At 50.2% G+C, this 17,905-nt stretch overlaps 2 protein-coding genes and 1 long non-coding RNA gene across 7 annotated transcripts in view; 2 read left to right on the top strand and 1 right to left on the bottom strand.

The window, feature by feature from the left end:
• Nucleotides 1-5,877, bottom strand: part of ZDHHC7 (zinc finger DHHC-type palmitoyltransferase 7) — a 27,761-nt gene extending 21,884 nt beyond the window's left edge. For 2 of the 4 annotated variants that reach the window (XM_070612416.1, XM_070612418.1), the window contains exon 1: nucleotides 3,003-3,106. The gene's annotated coding sequence lies outside the window, so the exon portion shown is untranslated. Of the gene's footprint in view, nucleotides 1-3,002; nucleotides 3,107-5,226 lie in introns of those variants that run through there. The other 2 variants (XM_070612415.1, XM_070612417.1) reach the window with 2 other exon arrangements.
• LOC139082234 (uncharacterized) lies at nucleotides 5,673-8,710 on the top strand. Its single transcript, XR_011538036.1, has 2 exons — nucleotides 5,673-5,808; nucleotides 6,408-8,710. It is a non-coding gene; the product is annotated as an uncharacterized lncRNA (long non-coding RNA).
• Nucleotides 8,711-13,347: 4,637 nt separating this feature from the next.
• The window catches only part of KIAA0513 (KIAA0513 ortholog), a 55,557-nt gene continuing 50,999 nt past the window's right edge, over nucleotides 13,348-17,905 (top strand). For both annotated transcript variants that reach the window (XM_070612420.1, XM_070612422.1), the window contains exon 1: nucleotides 13,348-13,510. The gene's annotated coding sequence lies outside the window, so the exon portion shown is untranslated. The remainder of the gene's footprint in view (nucleotides 13,511-17,905) is intronic.

Raw genomic sequence — 17,905 nt, forward strand, 5'->3', positions numbered from 1 at the left:
CTGGGAAACTCCCAAAGTAACAATGTATCATTGAGTATATCCAACTGGCACTCAACAACTCCTCTGGAGAGGGGTCAAAGCAGAGACGCCCCCTCCACCCACCAAACTGTTTTGACCCCACTCTTGTCCATCGATATACAGCACCACCATCTCATTGCCCAGGTCAAAAAGTGGGACTCACCCTCATTTACCTCTCCCCCATCTGCCCACATCTAACCCATCAGCACGTCCTATGGGCTCCACCTCCAAAACCAACCCAAATCTGACCCTCTCTTCCTCCTCCCCACCCAGCCAGATCAAGGCCCAGGAGCCCTCACCTGGCAGTACTCGGATCGCCTCTATTCACGCCGCAATCCATGCCCATTCTGCACCCAGCGGAAGCTCTTACAGACGTAAAGCAGGGGGAGTCACTCCCTTACTTAAAACCATCCACTGAGTGCCTCAGTTAGCACAAAATCGAAAGGCCCTGGGGTCTAAACAGCCCAACCAGATGGGGAGCCTGCTGACCTCACTTCCTTGCATCCCCTCCCTCGCCACCTGTCTTGTTCGTTTGTCAACCCCTCAACACAGCGTTGCTCGTAAGATCCCCAGCACAGTTCACACTCTGCAAATATCTGTTGAATGAGTGAGAGAATCAGGGAGTGTGCCTGAGGGAGACAAGAGAAAGTGGACATGAAGCCCACAGGAACATGAAAGGAAGCAGGAAAGAGGGTCAAAGTGGGAGGCTGGGCACAGGGATGCGGTCAGAGGTGCGGGAGCCTGGGAGAAAAGGAGTGGAAGGAAGGGAAGGGGCAAGGGGAGTGAGAGGGCAGGGAGGACACTCAGTCAGGGCTTGCCTGGGGCAGCCTCAGCGTTAGGTGTGTCACCTGGAGCGCGTGGGCTGGATGAGGCGGTCTCAGGGGGATGTTTACACCCACCCCACAGGCTGCACGTCTATCCTGGCACTGGAGCCACAGGCTGACTCTGAAAGTCATGTGGAGCAGCTGTTTTAAAAAATCCCAATGTGGCAACTAAACCTTCAAGAACTCTGAATCCAGAAATAAAAAGAACCCAGAGTTCCAAACCTCTTTGAGTGGCCTGTCCCAGCTGAACCGGAATCAGCCTGGTGAATCTCAACCTCTTTCTACATCTTCCTAAATACGGTTTCCTTCTTTAATACGAAATGAACTTTTTAACATCAAGACTCACCCACATCGGAAACACTACGAACAGGTGACATGCCAATAACACACTTAGCTCTCAGCTGCAAGCTAACGACAATGTAACTATGAGAAGGAGAAAGGAAAGGCCGATTCCCGACAATCTCCTGTGTGTCAAGAGCTTTATACGCATTAGTACACTCGCTCCAGCCACCCCTTAAAAGCTAGGCGCTATCAGTGGCTCATTTTAGAGGCAAGGAAATGGGGCCTTGGAGCTGAAGGAACCTGCCCAAGTTCACAGCCAGGAAAGAAAGGGTGAGGCCTTGACTGTTTTGACTCCAAAGCCCATGTTCATCCATTAAAACACAAAGCCTTCTAGAGCATGTGGTTTTAGAAAACGCATTCTGTAACGAATAAACTGAATTTGGGAAATAAGGAACTCTAAGAATTCAAAACATTTCAACAGAGAAATGATACTGTAAAAGCCTGTCTGTCTCAAGAGAAACTGGAAGTTTCTTGACCCAGATTGCCCCCTGCTTACTGGGTGCTGAAAAGAACTGCGCCCTTTCCCAGAACGGACCAAACCACCAGCGGAACGCAGAGCCAGCCTCTCTTCCATTTACTGACCACACTCCTCCTGCGACCAGGATTTATCAGCACCTTCTCACCTCCAGAGACACAGCTCCTCCTCCCCACTCCCACCTGCCCATGACCTGCCTGCTCACAGCTTTCACCTTCCCCACAACCCGAGTGTGGGCGCCCTCGCCCCTGGCCTGCACCTCTGCAGGATCTGAACCTCAAGGGGTGCCAGGCTCCAGCAGTTACAGCCAAAATCACAGCACAGGTCACAGAATCCATCAGGTCCCAAACCTCGGGACCATGGCGTTCAAGGCCCCACTGAAGCTGGCTCTCCCCGCCTTTGCAGGCTCCGTCCTCACCACTCTCCTCCACACAAGGCTCGCTCTGGTCCCCGACCATGCCCTCCACACCGCTGCGCATTTGCTCCTGCTGTTTCCTCCCAGGAGCAGGCTTTCTCTGTCCGCCCAGCCAAATCACTCACTGAGCAAACACCGGCCAAGCGCCCTGCACTCGAGGCGCTGTGGGATAACACGGGTGTTTTCAAAACTGTAAGGTGCTAGACCAATCTAAGGCCTTATCTCGGCCCCCTAAGGAGTCTGGATTTTATTAGACAATTAATAGGATTCCACTGAAGGTTTTTCAAGACTAGAATGAAGTAGGAAGCAAGACAAGAGCATGTTTGTAGATGGGGCGAGGAAGCCAGTGAGAGTAAAGGACTGAGTGACTGCCCCATAGCAGGCAGACCGGGTGCAGACATGAGTGAACACTGGGAAGGAGGACGAGCTCTTCCTGAGCGGCAGAGGAAGAAAAAGGCTGAGGCTATTCAGAGACAGTGTAGTCAGAAAAGAATCACAGGGGAGAAGACTCTGAGTGGCCTTTGTCTGCTCCATGATCCAGAAGGCAGAGTCATTTGTCAACGGTAAAGCAAAAAAAGTCTATTTTGAAGGAAGGGACCAGGAAAGAAGGAAGAATGCTGTGTAGTAAAGAATTTAACCTTGCCCAAAAGGAGGTCTGGCCTTTGTCCTAGAGGACAATCTGATTTAGGGTGGGGGCTGGCCACATCAGAAAGACCAACAATGCAACTGAGGGCGGGGCTTTGGATCACACAGCATCAGCTGACCTGGACACCGGGATTAACCATGTGGGCAATCAGTCAATCAATCAATCAATCACAGCTATGTAATGGAACCCCAATAAAGACTGAACACAAGGCTCGGGTGAGCGCCCCTGGGTGGCAATACCCTGTGCATACTGTTTCATATCAATGCCAGGAAAGAAACGCACGCTGGCTCCTTGGGGTGAGCACAACAGAAGCTCCATGTTTGGCGGTTCCATGGACTGTCCTATGAGCCTCTTCGCCTGGCTGAGCTTAATTCGTATCCTTTCCCTGTAAGAAACCATGATTGTGAGTACAAGAGCTTCCAGTGAGTTCTGTGAGTCCTTCTAAATCATAATGGAAGCTGACGGTGGCTTTGGGAACCCCCAAACTTGCAGCTGGTGTCAGAAGCGAGGGTGATCTTGTGTGGACTGTTCCCTCTAAACTTTGCAGGTGACTAACCTGGCAGGTGGCCTGAACTCTTCTCAGCGGCTACAATTGACGGCTCAGACACCAGGTTGTTAACACGGACCCTGGACAACTGGCTTTGGGGACAAGAGGGAGCGAGAATGAGCGTTTAGACTTCATACATTACACTCCGCTCTCAAAAAGTGTTCGACTTTTTTTTTTACAAAACAAGCAGGCAGTAGTTTTATAATTAAAACACTGCTTTTAAGAAACATATCCCCAAACAGCTGCTTCAAGGAAATGATCTTGCAGAGCTGTTCAGCGTGGACTGGAGTAGGGAAGTTCTGGAATCATCAGGAAACTACTTCTCAATTCATCCCAAACATTAACTTCGTAGGCAAACTTATTTCTAGTCCCATTTCTTCAAATTAACAAAGATTATATTATTTATAGCATCAAAGAGTCCAAGCGTGCAGGTAATAGTTTCAGTAAGAATGTAAACGTAGGTTCACACTTTTGATTGTTCTTATATAAAGTTCCTTTTAGCACTTTCCCTCACACTGAGAAGGCCACTCCATTCATGCGAATACTTGTCCTTTCTAGAAGAGGATTTCTGCCTTTACAGTGCATCCGTCAGCATGGCTGCAAAGTTCCAATTCACTCACTGTCATCCGAGGCAGGACCTGAGTCACTGGTAACAGAATCCTCCTGTTACATTTTTACCCACTTTGCCTTGATGTGAGACACCTGCATAGAGTTCCAGTTGTCGTTTTGTGAATTCTTTAGGTTACCTGTTGAGATCTTCTTCTTCCCTTCCATCTCTCAACTCAAAACTCATGTGAACCTACCAGTCTAACTCCCGAAAGCACACAATCCAAATAACGCCAATGACACTACCCTTCAATTTTCCAGAATGTTCAAGAAGTGCAATCTAACACTTGTGTTTCATTGCAGCTTTCAGGTATCCCAAGAATCTTTCACTTTAACCAAGTTAAGACTTCCTAACAAGCAAATTTAACAACGTGACCTTTTAAAAGGTGACTTTAGGTGAGTACACGTTGTACAACAACCTCAAAAAGATTAAATTCATCAGATGTGAGGTGAAGAGTTTAGAAAAGAATATATACTGACCTAGATTTCTAGACTATCTGAGATAGGAACAGTAAAATAGACAAATATATGTGCATTAACGATGCACAGTAAGCAGACTGCAAACGTGACACTGTAGCATCGATTTGCACAGCACTGTACGCAAGCTGGACAGCAAAAGTAGCTGCAAGGCGGCTGGGTCAACAGTTCTTCTTACATTCCATGCAACTACCATAATAAACTGGTCACCCACAAGGTGACAAAGTGTGCCCATCTGACAGGGCAAAGAGTCTTAGTTCCAGCAGCAACCACTCCTCAGGAGAGATGAGCCCTGGCTGCAGCAAGAAAAGATGCAGACTTTGCCCTGAAGGCTGACCTGGTTGTTCCATATGCCCTATCGGGCAACCCCTCAAAGATCACTGACAGGGGGAAGGGAAGACAACGAGGATCACGGGCAAAGAATAAAAGAGAAAAGTTAAAAACTTAAAAGGGAGGGAAGAACAGGAGCATTCGAGAAGCCACGTGCGACGTTCGAGACAGTCCATTCTAATAGCTGCCTATAAACAGACGGGTTTATAGCCACTCTCTCTTCTGGCCCTAGCAACAACCCCGTTATTAGTTATTAGGGGAGAAAACCGTGGCCCGGAGAGCTGACTGTCACGCCCAAGGTCAGACAAAAAGCTGGGGCTGCAATCCGGGCCCTGTCCGGAGAGATCAACTAAGGAGAGACAAGGAGACCCCTGGAAAGGAAGTCGAGCGCAGGCACAGAGGTGCCCCCCAGGAACTCCGGAAGGTCGCAGATGCGCGGCGGGGTGGAGAAGAGGGAGCAGGGCCGAGGGAAGGGCGGACGGGGGCCGGGAGTGGCCCGGAGCCTCGGGCGTGAGCAGCCGGCCCGGCCCGGCCCGCCGCACTCACCCGAGGCCCGGGCGGGGTCGCCCGGCGCTGCGGCTCCTCCCGGCCTGCAGCGGCGGCGGCGGCGACTGCAGCGGCCGGGGCAGGGATGCATCATGCGGCCGCGCTCATGGCCGGGCCGGAGCGGGCCCCGCGGCTCGGCTCGGGTGGTTCCCGCCGGGCAGGTCAGAGGGAGGCGGCTGCCCAGAAGACACCGAAGCCCAGCACCCTGCCTGGAGAGCTGGGCGGTGCGACCCCCGGAACTGAACCCCGCGAGGTCAGCGGCGCCGCGCTTGCGCAGTTCCGGCTGCGCCTTTCCTGGTCGCAGAGAGCGGGGTTTGAGGCGATTTGCTGGGACTGGGTACCCAGGATCGCTCTGGGACAGAGACTAGTAAAGACTGAGAGCTGCTTAAGAAAGGCAGCTCTTAGTCGCAAGCTCGCCTCGCTAAAATAAAGGGAGCCATCCAAACGGAGATCCGGAAGAGAAAGGATGGGGGGCTACGGGCTGCCGCAAGGTCCAATCCGCGCCGTTCGGCTAACATGCTCTGCCCCGGGTCCCCGCCGAGATGCCCAGTGCCCAGAGCGGCGTCTCAGAGCCAGCTCTAGGTATGGCCTGTACGGTGTGCCGCAAGGACGCCTCCGAAAATGGGGAGGTGGAGGAGCGGGAGTGGAAACGACTGAGCCAGAAAGCACGTGGGGAAAAGGGGAGGCGCGCTGGACGGGGATCGGAGGCCCGATTCCTGGGGTCCGCTGAGCCTCTGGTCCCCTCTGAGGGACCTGGACGCCAGAGCAGCCCAGAGGCTCCTTCCAGATGCTAAGCCCTAAGTTTTTCGAAGGTAGACACATGTTTTTTATTTCCTTGGATTTCCTCTAAAATTTGGGACAGTATCCGCAGGGCTGGGAAGTAGGTGCTCAGTTAAACTGGTAAGTTCTCACTAGATTGTTGTCAGCAACGAAACAGTAATTGCAGCTAAGGGATCTTTCAGAGCCTAACCGTCTCCAAGCCACCTTCTCACTATTTACAGTTCTTGCTCCCGGAAATTCTTATCCAGCTAAACTTTTGGAAGTAGGGGTGCATTAATCATCAACTTCCAGCTTTAAAAGTTAAAAATGTTATGTCTTGTACCTCTGTATGCACAGTGGTGCTATGCATGCAGCCAGCCCTCACTGAGCTCCCTATCTCCTGGTGTGTTTGTTTCCACAAGGGAGAAGAGCAAGGGAGGCCCTCAGTCAGCGGTCAGCTCTTTTTGCAGAGGCTGAAAGAAAGGATGGTTATCTTTGGATAACACCAAGACTACAAGTCACTGCTCTGCTTGAGATATATTTGCTATGAGCAATGATAAACGACTATCTTTTTTTTTTTTTTTTAAAAAGGTTAAATCATGACTCATACAACTGTAAACATGTCAAAGATTTAATTTAACTCACTAATTAATCAGGATGTATGTAAGGTGATACAAATGGTTCAGAGATGAATGCAAAAGGCAGACACATGTGTAGGCAGCCAGGAATGCTGGGATGAACTTGCTTAATAGATGCTAAACTGGCTTCTTCCACAGTAGGGGAGGGAAGTCAACTGAACTCCCCCAGACAAGGTTCAGTTGTATGTCTGGTATCCATGGGCAAGAATCACTTGCATTGCTATCAATTCTTTACACCCTGTGGAGTTATAAATAGCTTAAAGAAAAGATCCTCTACAACTAGAAAACCCAGAAGGGTGTGCAAGAAACACCTAGTTGTTCACTGAAGACACCCAAAAATCTTTTTGACCCATTTCAAAGTCTTTCACCAAAAAAGAAGAGTGGAGGCATCCTCACCCCATAATTCTCTTCCATCTCCACACTTGTCGTGTTGCCTGTGTCCTGGGTTACCAGGATAGCTTGTTTGTTGTAACTATCAAATTGTACCTTTGCTGAAGGAAATAGCACCATAAAATCATTTGTTGAAATATTTAACAGGGATGGCAGCAGTTGACAAAAATAGTTCAACTCTTATCAAGGATTTTCATCTCTTTCTCAACACAACTGAAATGTGGTCTTCTGCAAGCCTCAGCTTTTTTTTTTTTATCTCTAAAATATGAGGTTAGATTTGATTTCTAAGGTTTCTTCCTGTTTTAAGACTGTGGTTGAACACAGAGCTTTTTGCCTCTCCCTGATTTCACTGAGGCCATGGGAGCAGAAAACCTAACACTGGCGGCCCTTTCAGGGATGGGAACATCACATCTCCAGGGTCAATTCTGTCTACCTCTCAGGAGTCGGTTTCCAGCTAACCTCTCGTCCCAGGAACCAGCCCTTTTAAGGTGGAGCTTCTATTCAAATATGTGAAAAGGTGCTCAGCCTCTTTCAAAGTAAAAGGAATGAACCAAATTTAAAGTAGAAGCAGATACCATTTTTCATCTGGTGGATGGGTGAAGATAAAAGCTTAGTAATCCTCTGCCGGCCAGGCAGACCAAGTTGGTGCAATTGTCAATTTGTTCATCTCTTTGCAGAGCAAGCTAGCGATATGAATCACACAGTTGGAGTGTACATACCCTTTGGCCCAGCACTTCCACTCTTAGGTATTTGTCCTGCAGACAGACCCACCCATGTGCACCAAAGCATGTGCACCTGAGTATTTAAAGTCACATGTTCGTAGAAGCAAAAACCTGGCGTCACCCTAGATGCCCGTCAGTATATTAAATCAAGTATGTTGAATACAGAGACAGAATACTGTGCTGTGCAGTTGTAAAAAGAATGAGGCAGATGTTTATGAATGCATATGGATGGTCTTTGAGGTATAGTAAGTCCGTTGTGTAAAACTGTGTGTATTTGTGTAAAAAAGAAGAGTAGGGGGTATATATGTTTATATGTACATAGAATATCCCTGGAGAAATATACAAGAAGTAGGTCTGTAACTTGTTAATTTTTTAACCATGTGTTCATTTTTAAATACATAAAAATGTAATTAAATGGGACAACCCAATAGAACAATTGGCAAAACACTTGCACGGGGACTTCACAAAAGAGACCATCCAAAACACGAGAAATTGCTCATTTTCATTAGTCATCGGGAAATGCAAACTTAAACCACAGTGAAATACTATTTACGCACCCAGCAGAATGGCTCACAGGAAAACACACCAAGTGTCCGCAAGCATACGGAGTGAGTGGACTGACTGCCAGCCACTGCGGCTGGGAACGTCATTGTTCAGCCGCCTCAGACAGCCGTCAGGAGCACCCGCTGGAGCTGAGCGTGCAGGTACCCGTGTTCGCTGAAAGACTTGTCCTGGGATGTCCGCACGGCACTGTCCACAGTAACCCCAAACTGCAAACAAGCTAAATATCCATGAACAACACAATGAATAAATAAATTGCGCTATATTCACACAATGAAACACTGTACAGAATGCAAGCACAGACCACACACACAATAGAAGTCAGTCTCACAAATATGACGTTGAGTAAAAGAAGCAAGACACAAAAGAACAGTATGTACTATATGATTCTATTAATAAAAGGTTCAAAAACAAGCAAAATCGGTCTTTGGTGCGTGAAGACAGGGCGGGGCCTTGGTACCCACTGAAGGGTGCTAGGGTGCTAGTAAGACTCTATGTTTTGATCTGGGTGCTGCTTGTGTGGGTGCCCGCTCGGTAAAAATTCACCCAGCTGTGAACAGGTATGATCTGTGTGCTCTCTTAGAGTAAACAGTGGGAGAGAAAGAGAGGGAGACTTCCAAAGGTCGTACAGTGGAAAAGCAGAGGTTTGTTCCGGAAGGGTATTGGGGTTGTTTCTTACTTTTTCCACTGAGTTTGGTGTTGAATGCAACAGCCAGAGTAGGGAAGCCAGAAGGCCAAAAGTCCACAACCTATGGGTTTGGACAAGGCCCAGGATGTTGAAAGAACGCAGAGTGGTGTGATGTGTCTCTGAACCCCTTTTCATTGGGCCACCACACCTCTGGCTGTGGGTAGAGCCTGCTGGGGCCCAGGCCTGTGCCCGGGGGGAGGGCTTGTGGCTGGTGGACATGTATGGAGCACTTCCTGAGTGTCAGCCTTGGGGCTTGGCACTCTCTGTTCCCTGGATGTCCCAAGCTCCCTCTCTCATGCCCTTCAGCACTTGACTCAAAAGGCATCTTCCTCCCCAGAGCTCTTTCTAAAATTTCCCCCTCCCTCCCATTCCTGTGACGTTTCGCTTCCCCTTCCCAGCTTCACCCCTTGTCACCACTCAGCTGACGCCCTACATCTTTCACTTTGATACCCCTGGTCTATCCCTCACCAGGATGCAAGCCTCGCGAAAGACAGGAGGTTGTTGGTTTTCTCCACTATTGTCTCCCCAGTGCCTGTCGCACTCAATAAATATGCACAGAATGAATGAATGAACGAACGTGCTATGCTTGGTCCTTTCATAGATGAAGAAATGGGCCCAGTGAGGTTAAGCAGTGTGCTCAAGGTCACAGAGCCAGGAAGGGAAAGCCAGCATTCAGACCCAGATCTTTCTTCGTCTTTGCTGCTGTCATACTGCCTTGTACACTCACTTCAACCTCACATCCCCGATCCCTTTGTACAGTGAGGAAACTGAGGCTCAGAGTTCAGTGATGGCCGAGAGGAAGTGGAGCACAGCTGGCCTGCAGACCTCGTCTGTGTGGCTCTGAAGGCCCTGCTCTTCATCCTGCACCACTCTGCCCCTCCAAGGAGCAGAGGCCAAGCTCCAGCCCAGCGCAGCTCTACACCAAGCCCCGAGGGCCCGCTGTCACCTCGCTCCCCTGCTCCTGCTGCCAGGACCCCACCCACCAAGTCACCTGGAAGCAAGTCGTGCCCATTGGTGCTCTCACTCCAATAACTCAGTCCTCTTCCTGTCCTCCTCGCCCCCGTCCCCAGATCTTGTCTTAAGCTCACACTGGTTCATTCCACAAGTAGTTAATCATCCACTCTGTGCCTGGCACCGTGCTAGGTGCCGCAGACCCACGAGCGAGCCAAACCAGACCAAGTTCCTGCCTGCTATGGAGCTCAGAGACTAACTGAACAAATAAATAAGTGCACAGTTAAAACTGGCGTGTTCCTATAGAGGAAAAGGACGTTGTGTGGTGAGCGAGTATGCCCAGGCATCCGGCCTGGTCCGGGGGTCGTGTGGAAGGCTTCCTTGAGGATGTGATATGTGAAAGACATGTGGGTATTTGATAAGCAAAAGGGGGCAAATGGGGAGGCCCTACGGTGGAAAGCAGCATGGGGGCCAGTGTGTGGAAGGCAAGCGGGGAGTGGCTTGAGACCAGCCTGGAGAGCTCAGAGGGGACCGGGTTGTGCAGGCTCCTAACAAACAGATGAGGGATTCTGGCCACATCTGAGGGTCAGTGGGAAGCCACTAGAGGATTTTATCACATTTGTGGTTTTCAAAGGTCACTCCAGCTGCTTTGAGGAGAACAGACTGGGGAAGGGCAAGGATAGACGCAGGGAAATTAATAAATCTTAATGGAGCAATCGAATTAGAACACTCAGCATTTTGCAACCACCATAACATCATTAATGGATGCTAAACCACTGGGCCAAAGTTCACTGGAAAATAGGATATTTAGATAGTCTCCAAGTATCTTCCCCACAGATTACTTACAAAGGGAAAACAGCACCTTTATATTGGAGAAATATATCACCAGCTCAACCAGTGGTCAAACACAGCATCACCAATAACGAGACAAACGGATGTCTGTGCCTTCTAAGGCGACGCGTTGAGCAGGACGCACACCAGTTCGGCGACACTGCTGCCAGAGATGCGTCCCCTGGCTCTTTAAGGGCGCAATCAGAAAAGTCCAGACAGAGACTTCTGCAAAACTGCTGGCCTGTACTCTTAGCACATGTCAGTGTCTTGAAGGACAAAGAAGAGCTGAGAACCATTCCAGATAGAGTTTGCCTTTGAAGATGGAGGAAGGGGCCTCGGGCCAAGGAATGCAGGCGGCCTCCAGAAGCTGCAAAAGGCAAATTATTCCTCCCCCAGAGCCTCCAGAAGGGAGGCAGCCCTGCGGACACCTCGATTTTAGGATTTGACCCCAGAACTGTAAGACAATAAATTTGTGTTGTTTTAAGCTGCTATGTTTGTGGCAATATGTTACAAAGCTGCAGGGGAAATAGGCATTGTGGACGAGAACACAGAACTGAGGCTGTCGCATCACCGGCTTTAGCTTGTATAATTGTTTTTGGGATTCATCCTCTAATCAAAGTGCTTTTGAATATTGATCCAGCCATCCAATAAATTTACTATTTTCCCCACCTTTTCTTCATGCCATTCATATAGTATCATGAGATAGCTCAGCAAATGCTTTGTCCTGGATATCTGTTGCTTTCCCAGGCAGCCCAGAAATCTATCCCCCTTCTGGCAAGAGCACCTCAGTTTCCTGTAGGGACCCACCCTTCCCTTGCTCTCCACACAGGTAGCTGGGCGGGGCTGATCCTCACTCCTGTCCAGATGTGGCCAATCCAGTTTTCCCAAGAACTTGGCCTCAGAGCTTGGTTCAAGGGGATGAACACATGAGCGATGTTGGCCATTCAGACCAAATCCTGCGACTTCTGCTGGAAATACTGAAAGGAAGAATCCTTTTTTCCACCGGAGCTGCTAAATTGAGAGAATATAAGGCTGCTGCTGCTGGAGACCACCCTATAAAAAGCACTCATCTGAGAAGGCAGCTAGCTCAGGGAGGCAGTCTAATGGGAGAGAGACCAAATTCTCATGACCTCATTTGCACCCTGGATCCTACCGAGCCAACCCCAGGACTTCTCAGTTGTGTGAGCGATATATTCTAAAAGCCCCGTTTGCGTTGAGTTCCTTCACTTATAACTGAGAGAGTCCTGGCAAATACGCCTTCCAGGTCTAGACACACGGTCTCTACCCTATTTCCTTGGTTTGCCAGACTATATGTATCACAGCAGAAGTCAGGCTAACCTAGCGTGACTTGGTCTTTGTCACTTGTGCTTCCTCTTCTCAGGAGCACAAATATTCTTTGTGAATAACCTGTCTGAATATTTCCCAGGCCCAACGTCAAGTTCACTGGTCTGTGGTTTGCAGAACTTACTTTCTTCCCTTTTTTAAAAATGGCCATGTCATCTGCCTCTCTCCTACCTTCTGGCAAGGTCAGAAGACCTTGTATGAGAGAGAGAGAGAGAGTCCATATGAATCTCTTGAGGAGAAATGGTATTTCCCCCAAATGGAATCTGACGCTGAATACACTCACACTTTTCGGTTTTCCTGAATATTTCAGATACCACCGCATTTATTTAAAGACAGGGCTTCATTATTTCATAGAAGCAACCACTAGAAGGAGCCCTACAGCTCTGCCGTGTAGCTGTGGAAACGTCTTTGGCTCCTGTGAGGTATCAGCCCACACGCCAGAATCAGATTCCCTGTTCTACTAGACGCTGGAAGGAAGACTGACATAACCCCAAATTATAGGGGTGGGAGGTCATTTTCTGTTTCTATACTTCCTTCCTCTACAACTAAATAGCTTCTATAGGGGACACATCTATGTTTTACCATTTTTTTAAATTGAAGAGATGTGAAAGGAACACAATGGCCCGAAAAGTTGTGTTTATTGTATTTGCTGTAAAGATGTAGACTGGGCTAGAACTTCTGGAGTCGTCGAAGTGGAACCCATCAGCCTTTAAGATGCCCCCTTTCAGAAGGTAAATCGGCCTCACCTTGCCCTTCTGTACCATGCCTCCTCACCTGGCTTATTATAAAAGCCTGTTCATCACTGTCCTGACTTCACCGTAACTCTGGAGTAGGCGGGCGGGAAATGACAAATGGCATCCTGTCTTAGAGTAGGGACACTCAGGGCGGGTAAGCAACCAGACCCAGGCCGCAGGTCCCGGCTCCCCCTGACCCCCCACCACTAAAATCCCCAAGTCGCCCCCCGCCACGTGCTGGCAGAATGGCCTGCCCCACCCAACTCTCCCGGCCCGGGAGACCACCCTAGTTTTGAGCTGATCCTTGGAAACGGGGTTCGCAGACCTTCCGTAACACCGATCCGCGAGAGGTCTCCGGGACCAGGATCCGGTGACCGGGGAAAAAACCAGGCCGCCCGGTGAGGGTCGCTACCCGGACTGGAGCCGAGTCCCTCAGGAGCGCGGGATGCAAGCAGCGGCACCGCCCCGTCACGTGACACCGCCGGGGCCGGCCTCGCGCCTGCGCAGACGCGGCCGTGGGGGCGGGCCCGGCCGGCTGACTGACAGCTCGCGCGGCCGGCGCGTCTGGAGGCCCGGCTCTCGAGCCGGCGCAGTGGCCGCAGCGCGGAGCCCGCCGGCGCCCGCTCGCTCCCGGTCCGCCCGCCCGGCCGGCCGGCGCCCGCCGCGGTGAGAGGGGCCCCGCGGCCCGCGGAGGGAGGGCGCGCCTCGCTGCTGCGGGCGGGGCGGCGCGGGGCTGTCCGGGGGGCGCCTGCGGGGGGCGACAGGACGGGCATCTCCGGGGCCGTGGGAGGACTCGTGGGGGTCGGGCCGCGGGGCTCCCGCAGGGTGCGCGCGTGCGGGGCGGCGGCGGAATGAGGCCGGTGCAGTGCCTGCTCGGGGGTGGACAGGGTGTCCCCAGCCCCCGGTGGCTTTGGGATGGAGCCGGTTCCTCAGGCTTGGGGGCACCCTCGGACTCCTGGAGGGGCATGCTGGGGACGGGGTGCCTGGGCCCGGGGTGGGAACGACATCTGCCAAGCCGTGCCTGTGTGTTGGCTTTTAAGTTTGGGTGGCAGACGGACGAGGTGTAGGGGCAGGGAAGAAGGGCTCCCTGGAGGGGGTGTCCGCCCCTCCACCCTGCCTGCGCGTTCCAGGGGCTCCCCTCCCCCCGACCGCGAGCCGGCTGAGAGGTTTGCAGGGGGCACAGCGGTGCAAACGCGGTGTCAGGAGCGCAGGTAGGACAGCTGGTTCGGGGGGCGCTGGCCCAGTTTCCAGAGTCTTTGAAAGGGCAGGATATGGTCTTCCTGGAGCTGGGCGCATTCTCCTCTTGTACGGGTTGGAGCTTCCCTGGGTTGCAGGTTGATTGAATTTGGGAGAAGAAACCGGGAAAGAGGGAAAAGACTTTGCAGTGGGCACTGGCCGGCTCCTCGGACTCCGGTTAAGTGCTGGGCAAGGGTGCCAACCTGCAGAATGAGCAGGAACTCGCCTCTGAGCTGGCACAGGTGAGGCGCCCTGACGTGAAGGTTGTCCCAGTGGTGAGTCAGTGTTAGAGGCAAGCCGACAGCTGTCAGGGACCAGGCTGCCTTAGCCAGGCTGCCATCCAGGCCATTGTCACCTAATGCTAATGTTTCAGATTCAGTTGATTAGAGGCACCCGGCTCCCCAAACCTAAACCAGGGCAGCCAAGATGCTTAACAACAAATTCAGCAAAGAAAAAAAGATTTTGATTGTGTTACGCTTGCGCGATCCTTCCTGTCTTTTCAGGTTTCTGTTTGGAAGTGTATGTTCTCCCATTGTTCAGAGTCTCTCCCTTGGGCTGTCACTCTTATTTATTTCCACTTTGTTCAGAAATAGGACTGCTTACGTATTTGAAGCACGGGGAGATAGGCTCTTGAGATGAGCTCACAGTGAAAAAGTTGACTCATGAGATTTTCTTTTTCCATTAAAGAAATGAAGACGGCTGAGGACTCACACATAGGCACTCTCAGTGATCAGCAAATTGTCTGTAGCCTCTCATTTGGTTCTAGAATAGAATGCATGTTTTTGGCAGTGTTTGTCTTTTGTATGGCGTGTGTCTGTCAGTGTGAAGGTGGTTGGGATCATTTCAGAAAGTAACAACTAAAGACAATGAAAAGCAACTCACTGAGGTGAGTAAATCACAAACCTTATAAATTTGCTACCGAATTCCAGAAAGTAGAGGATATCCACAGATGTTAGGTGCGGTTCTCTTTTCATGACAATGACTTTGGTTCTTTAGAGGCAAATTGCTTGATGTTAACCCCACGTGGGCTCTGAGGGGGCTGCTGTCAGGATAATCATCTAGGACAGGTTTAGAGTGGATGAGTCATGCTAGATGTTTCTCTCTCTCTCACTCTGCCTCTTCCTTCCAAAAAAGAAAATAATCAGGTTGAAAGAAACATCAAAAGCAGTCTGTGACTTTTTTTTTTTGAGTAAGATTAGCCCTGAACTAACTGCTGCCAATCCTCCTCTTTTTGCTGAGGAAGACTGGCCCTGAGCTAATAACATCCGTGCCCATCTTCCTCTACTTTATATGTGGGATGCCTTCCACAGCATGGCTTTTCCCAAGTGGTGCCATGTCCGCACCTGGGATCCGAACCGTTGAACCCTGGGCTGCCGAGAAGCGGAACATGTGCACTTAACCGCTGCGCCACCGGGCCGGCCCCTGTGAAGATTTTTTAAAAGTCATGAAAAGTCAACCGACAGTCACTACTACCCCGTCACTTTTACATGACAGAGTCCTTTACAAAGGGCTTTCACGTGCAAAATCTTCATTGGTCTTCACAATAAACTTGGAGTATAGGTGCCGTTATTCTCATGTCACAGATGAGTAAACTGAGGCTACCATGTTCACTTAGCTACCCGGGGGCAGAGCCGAGTGTTAACCTAGCCTTCTGACACCAGATGCGGAATGGGATGTGGGAAGGGTCCAGGCAGATTATACACCCAGCACATCCGAGAGGCCAGGGCTTCCCCAGCATCTGCTGGCAGAGCACCCTTCTTTCCCACTGCCTGCCCGCTGACTCAGGCAGCCCAGCTCGCCTGTGTGGCCGCACCTGCACCAGTTCCCCTGCCCGAGGCTTGAGAAAGTCTGCGTCATATTCAGATTTGTTTATACGTCTTTGAGAAATCTAGTAGGAAGTATGATTGCAAGGAGTGTCTTTTGCTCAAGTGCTTGGTGTTTCCAAATCATCTCGGTGTCTTCAGCCGTGTGATGCAAGAGAACGAGGCAATGCTGGGGACACTTGCCCTAAGAGTTTTCCTTGTCCTCCACCCAGAAGAGAAATGCAGTGGTTGGGAAACCTGAGGAGCTCACCCAGTGGTTTTATTTATTTTATCCAGTTTTTTATACATGGTATTGTTGGGGTTATGGTGGCACTTTTTTTTTTTTTTAAACGGGGCACAGCTGTTCTCATCAGGGAATAACAAGCTTGGGTTGCACTTTCTAGGTTGGGACATCACAAGAAGGAGCTCAGCAGGAAGATATCTGGGATATGTCTCGGCAGGTCAGCGGTACAAAACAGAATGAAAAGCCAGGGCAGTCTTGGAGCAGATCAGTAGGTGCATAGATCTGGAATGAGAAAGGGGTGCTTCCGGGCTACTCCATGCTTAGAATATTGTGTTCTTTCCCGGGCATCACATTTCATGCAGGACATAGAAAAAATCATTGGAAATTGCTATAGTGGTGAATGAAGTAGGGCTGGTAAGCCTGAGAGTCTTGGAGATTCTTGGGAGCCAGGATTCCAGAAGGTTCTGGGGCTGTCATTTATGAAACTTGCTCTGCAGTAGCCCAAGATCCCGAGAACCAAAGGAGAAAAGCTATCCTGAGACAGACTTCAATTTTAGGAACTTTATCAGGCCAGAGTGATCTTTTAAAAACTGTGAGTCAAATCCTGTCTCTCGCCAGTGGCTTCCCAGTTCTCTTAGGATCAGATTCAAACTTCTTGCCTTGGTCTGCTGTCAGGACTGACTGACCTTGCTTGTTTCTCTCACTAATAAAAGTCCTGCTTGCTTTCTGTGCCTTGAGCACATCTGGCTCATTCTGCCTCAGGGCCTTTGCACTGGCTGTTCCTCGTGCCAGATTTTCCCAAGGCTGGCTCCCTGTCATTCAAGTCACCCTCCAGTATCACATCCTGAGTGAGACCTTCCCTAACAATCAAAATAATTTCCTCCTGGTCCCCAACCCACTCACTCTATCATATTACAGCATTTATTTCTTCATGACAATATCAGAAATGACCTTATTCGAGAGTGGTTTTATTGTCTGCTCCCTACTTACACTGTATCAACATGCCCCAAACAGTTCCTAGCATATAGTTGGTGCTCAATAAGTATTTGTTGACTGAATGATTATTACGATAGTCATGGCATTTCACAGGTGGAGATTGCTGCCTTGGTAGGTGCGAAGTTAGTTTTCTTTTACTAGAGACAGTCAAACATAGGCTGGCTAGCTCACCACTGGGCAAGAGAACTCAAGCATTAAACAGGTAGTAAAACCAGGTAACTCTCTGAATGGGTGTCCTGGGGCTGCCATCACAAAGGACCACAAACGGGGGCTTAAAACAACAGGTATTTATCCTCTTACAGTCCTGGAGGCCAGAAGTCCAAAATCAAGGGGTCGGCACCGTTGGTTCCTTCCTGAGGGCTCAGACGGAGAATCTGTGCCCCTCTCCCAGCCTCTGGTGTTGCAGCCGTCCTTGGTGTTCCTTGGCTCATAGACGCCTCACTGCCATCTCTGCCCGTGTGGTCACATGGCCTCCTTCTCCCTGTGTGCGTGTCTTCACATTATCTTCCCTCTGTGTGCTCTCTCTCTGTTCCTTGTCTTCTTATAAGGACACCAGTCAGATTGGATTTAAGGCCCACCCTGTGCCATTATGGCTTTATGTGAATTTCACTAATTACATCTGCAAAGACCCTATTTCCAAATGAGGTCACATTCACGGTTCCTGGGGTTAGGACTTCAAGGTGTCTTTTTAGGGGAACACAAGTCCATGCATTACACCTTCCAACTTCAAGATCCGGTGACATTTTACAGAGAAAATCTAGCAGGAGGTGCTGGGTTATTTTT

The sequence above is a fragment of the Equus przewalskii genome, chromosome 3 (genome assembly GCF_037783145.1).
Source record: "Equus przewalskii isolate Varuska chromosome 3, EquPr2, whole genome shotgun sequence".
Taxonomy (NCBI): Eukaryota; Metazoa; Chordata; class Mammalia; order Perissodactyla; family Equidae; genus Equus; species Equus przewalskii.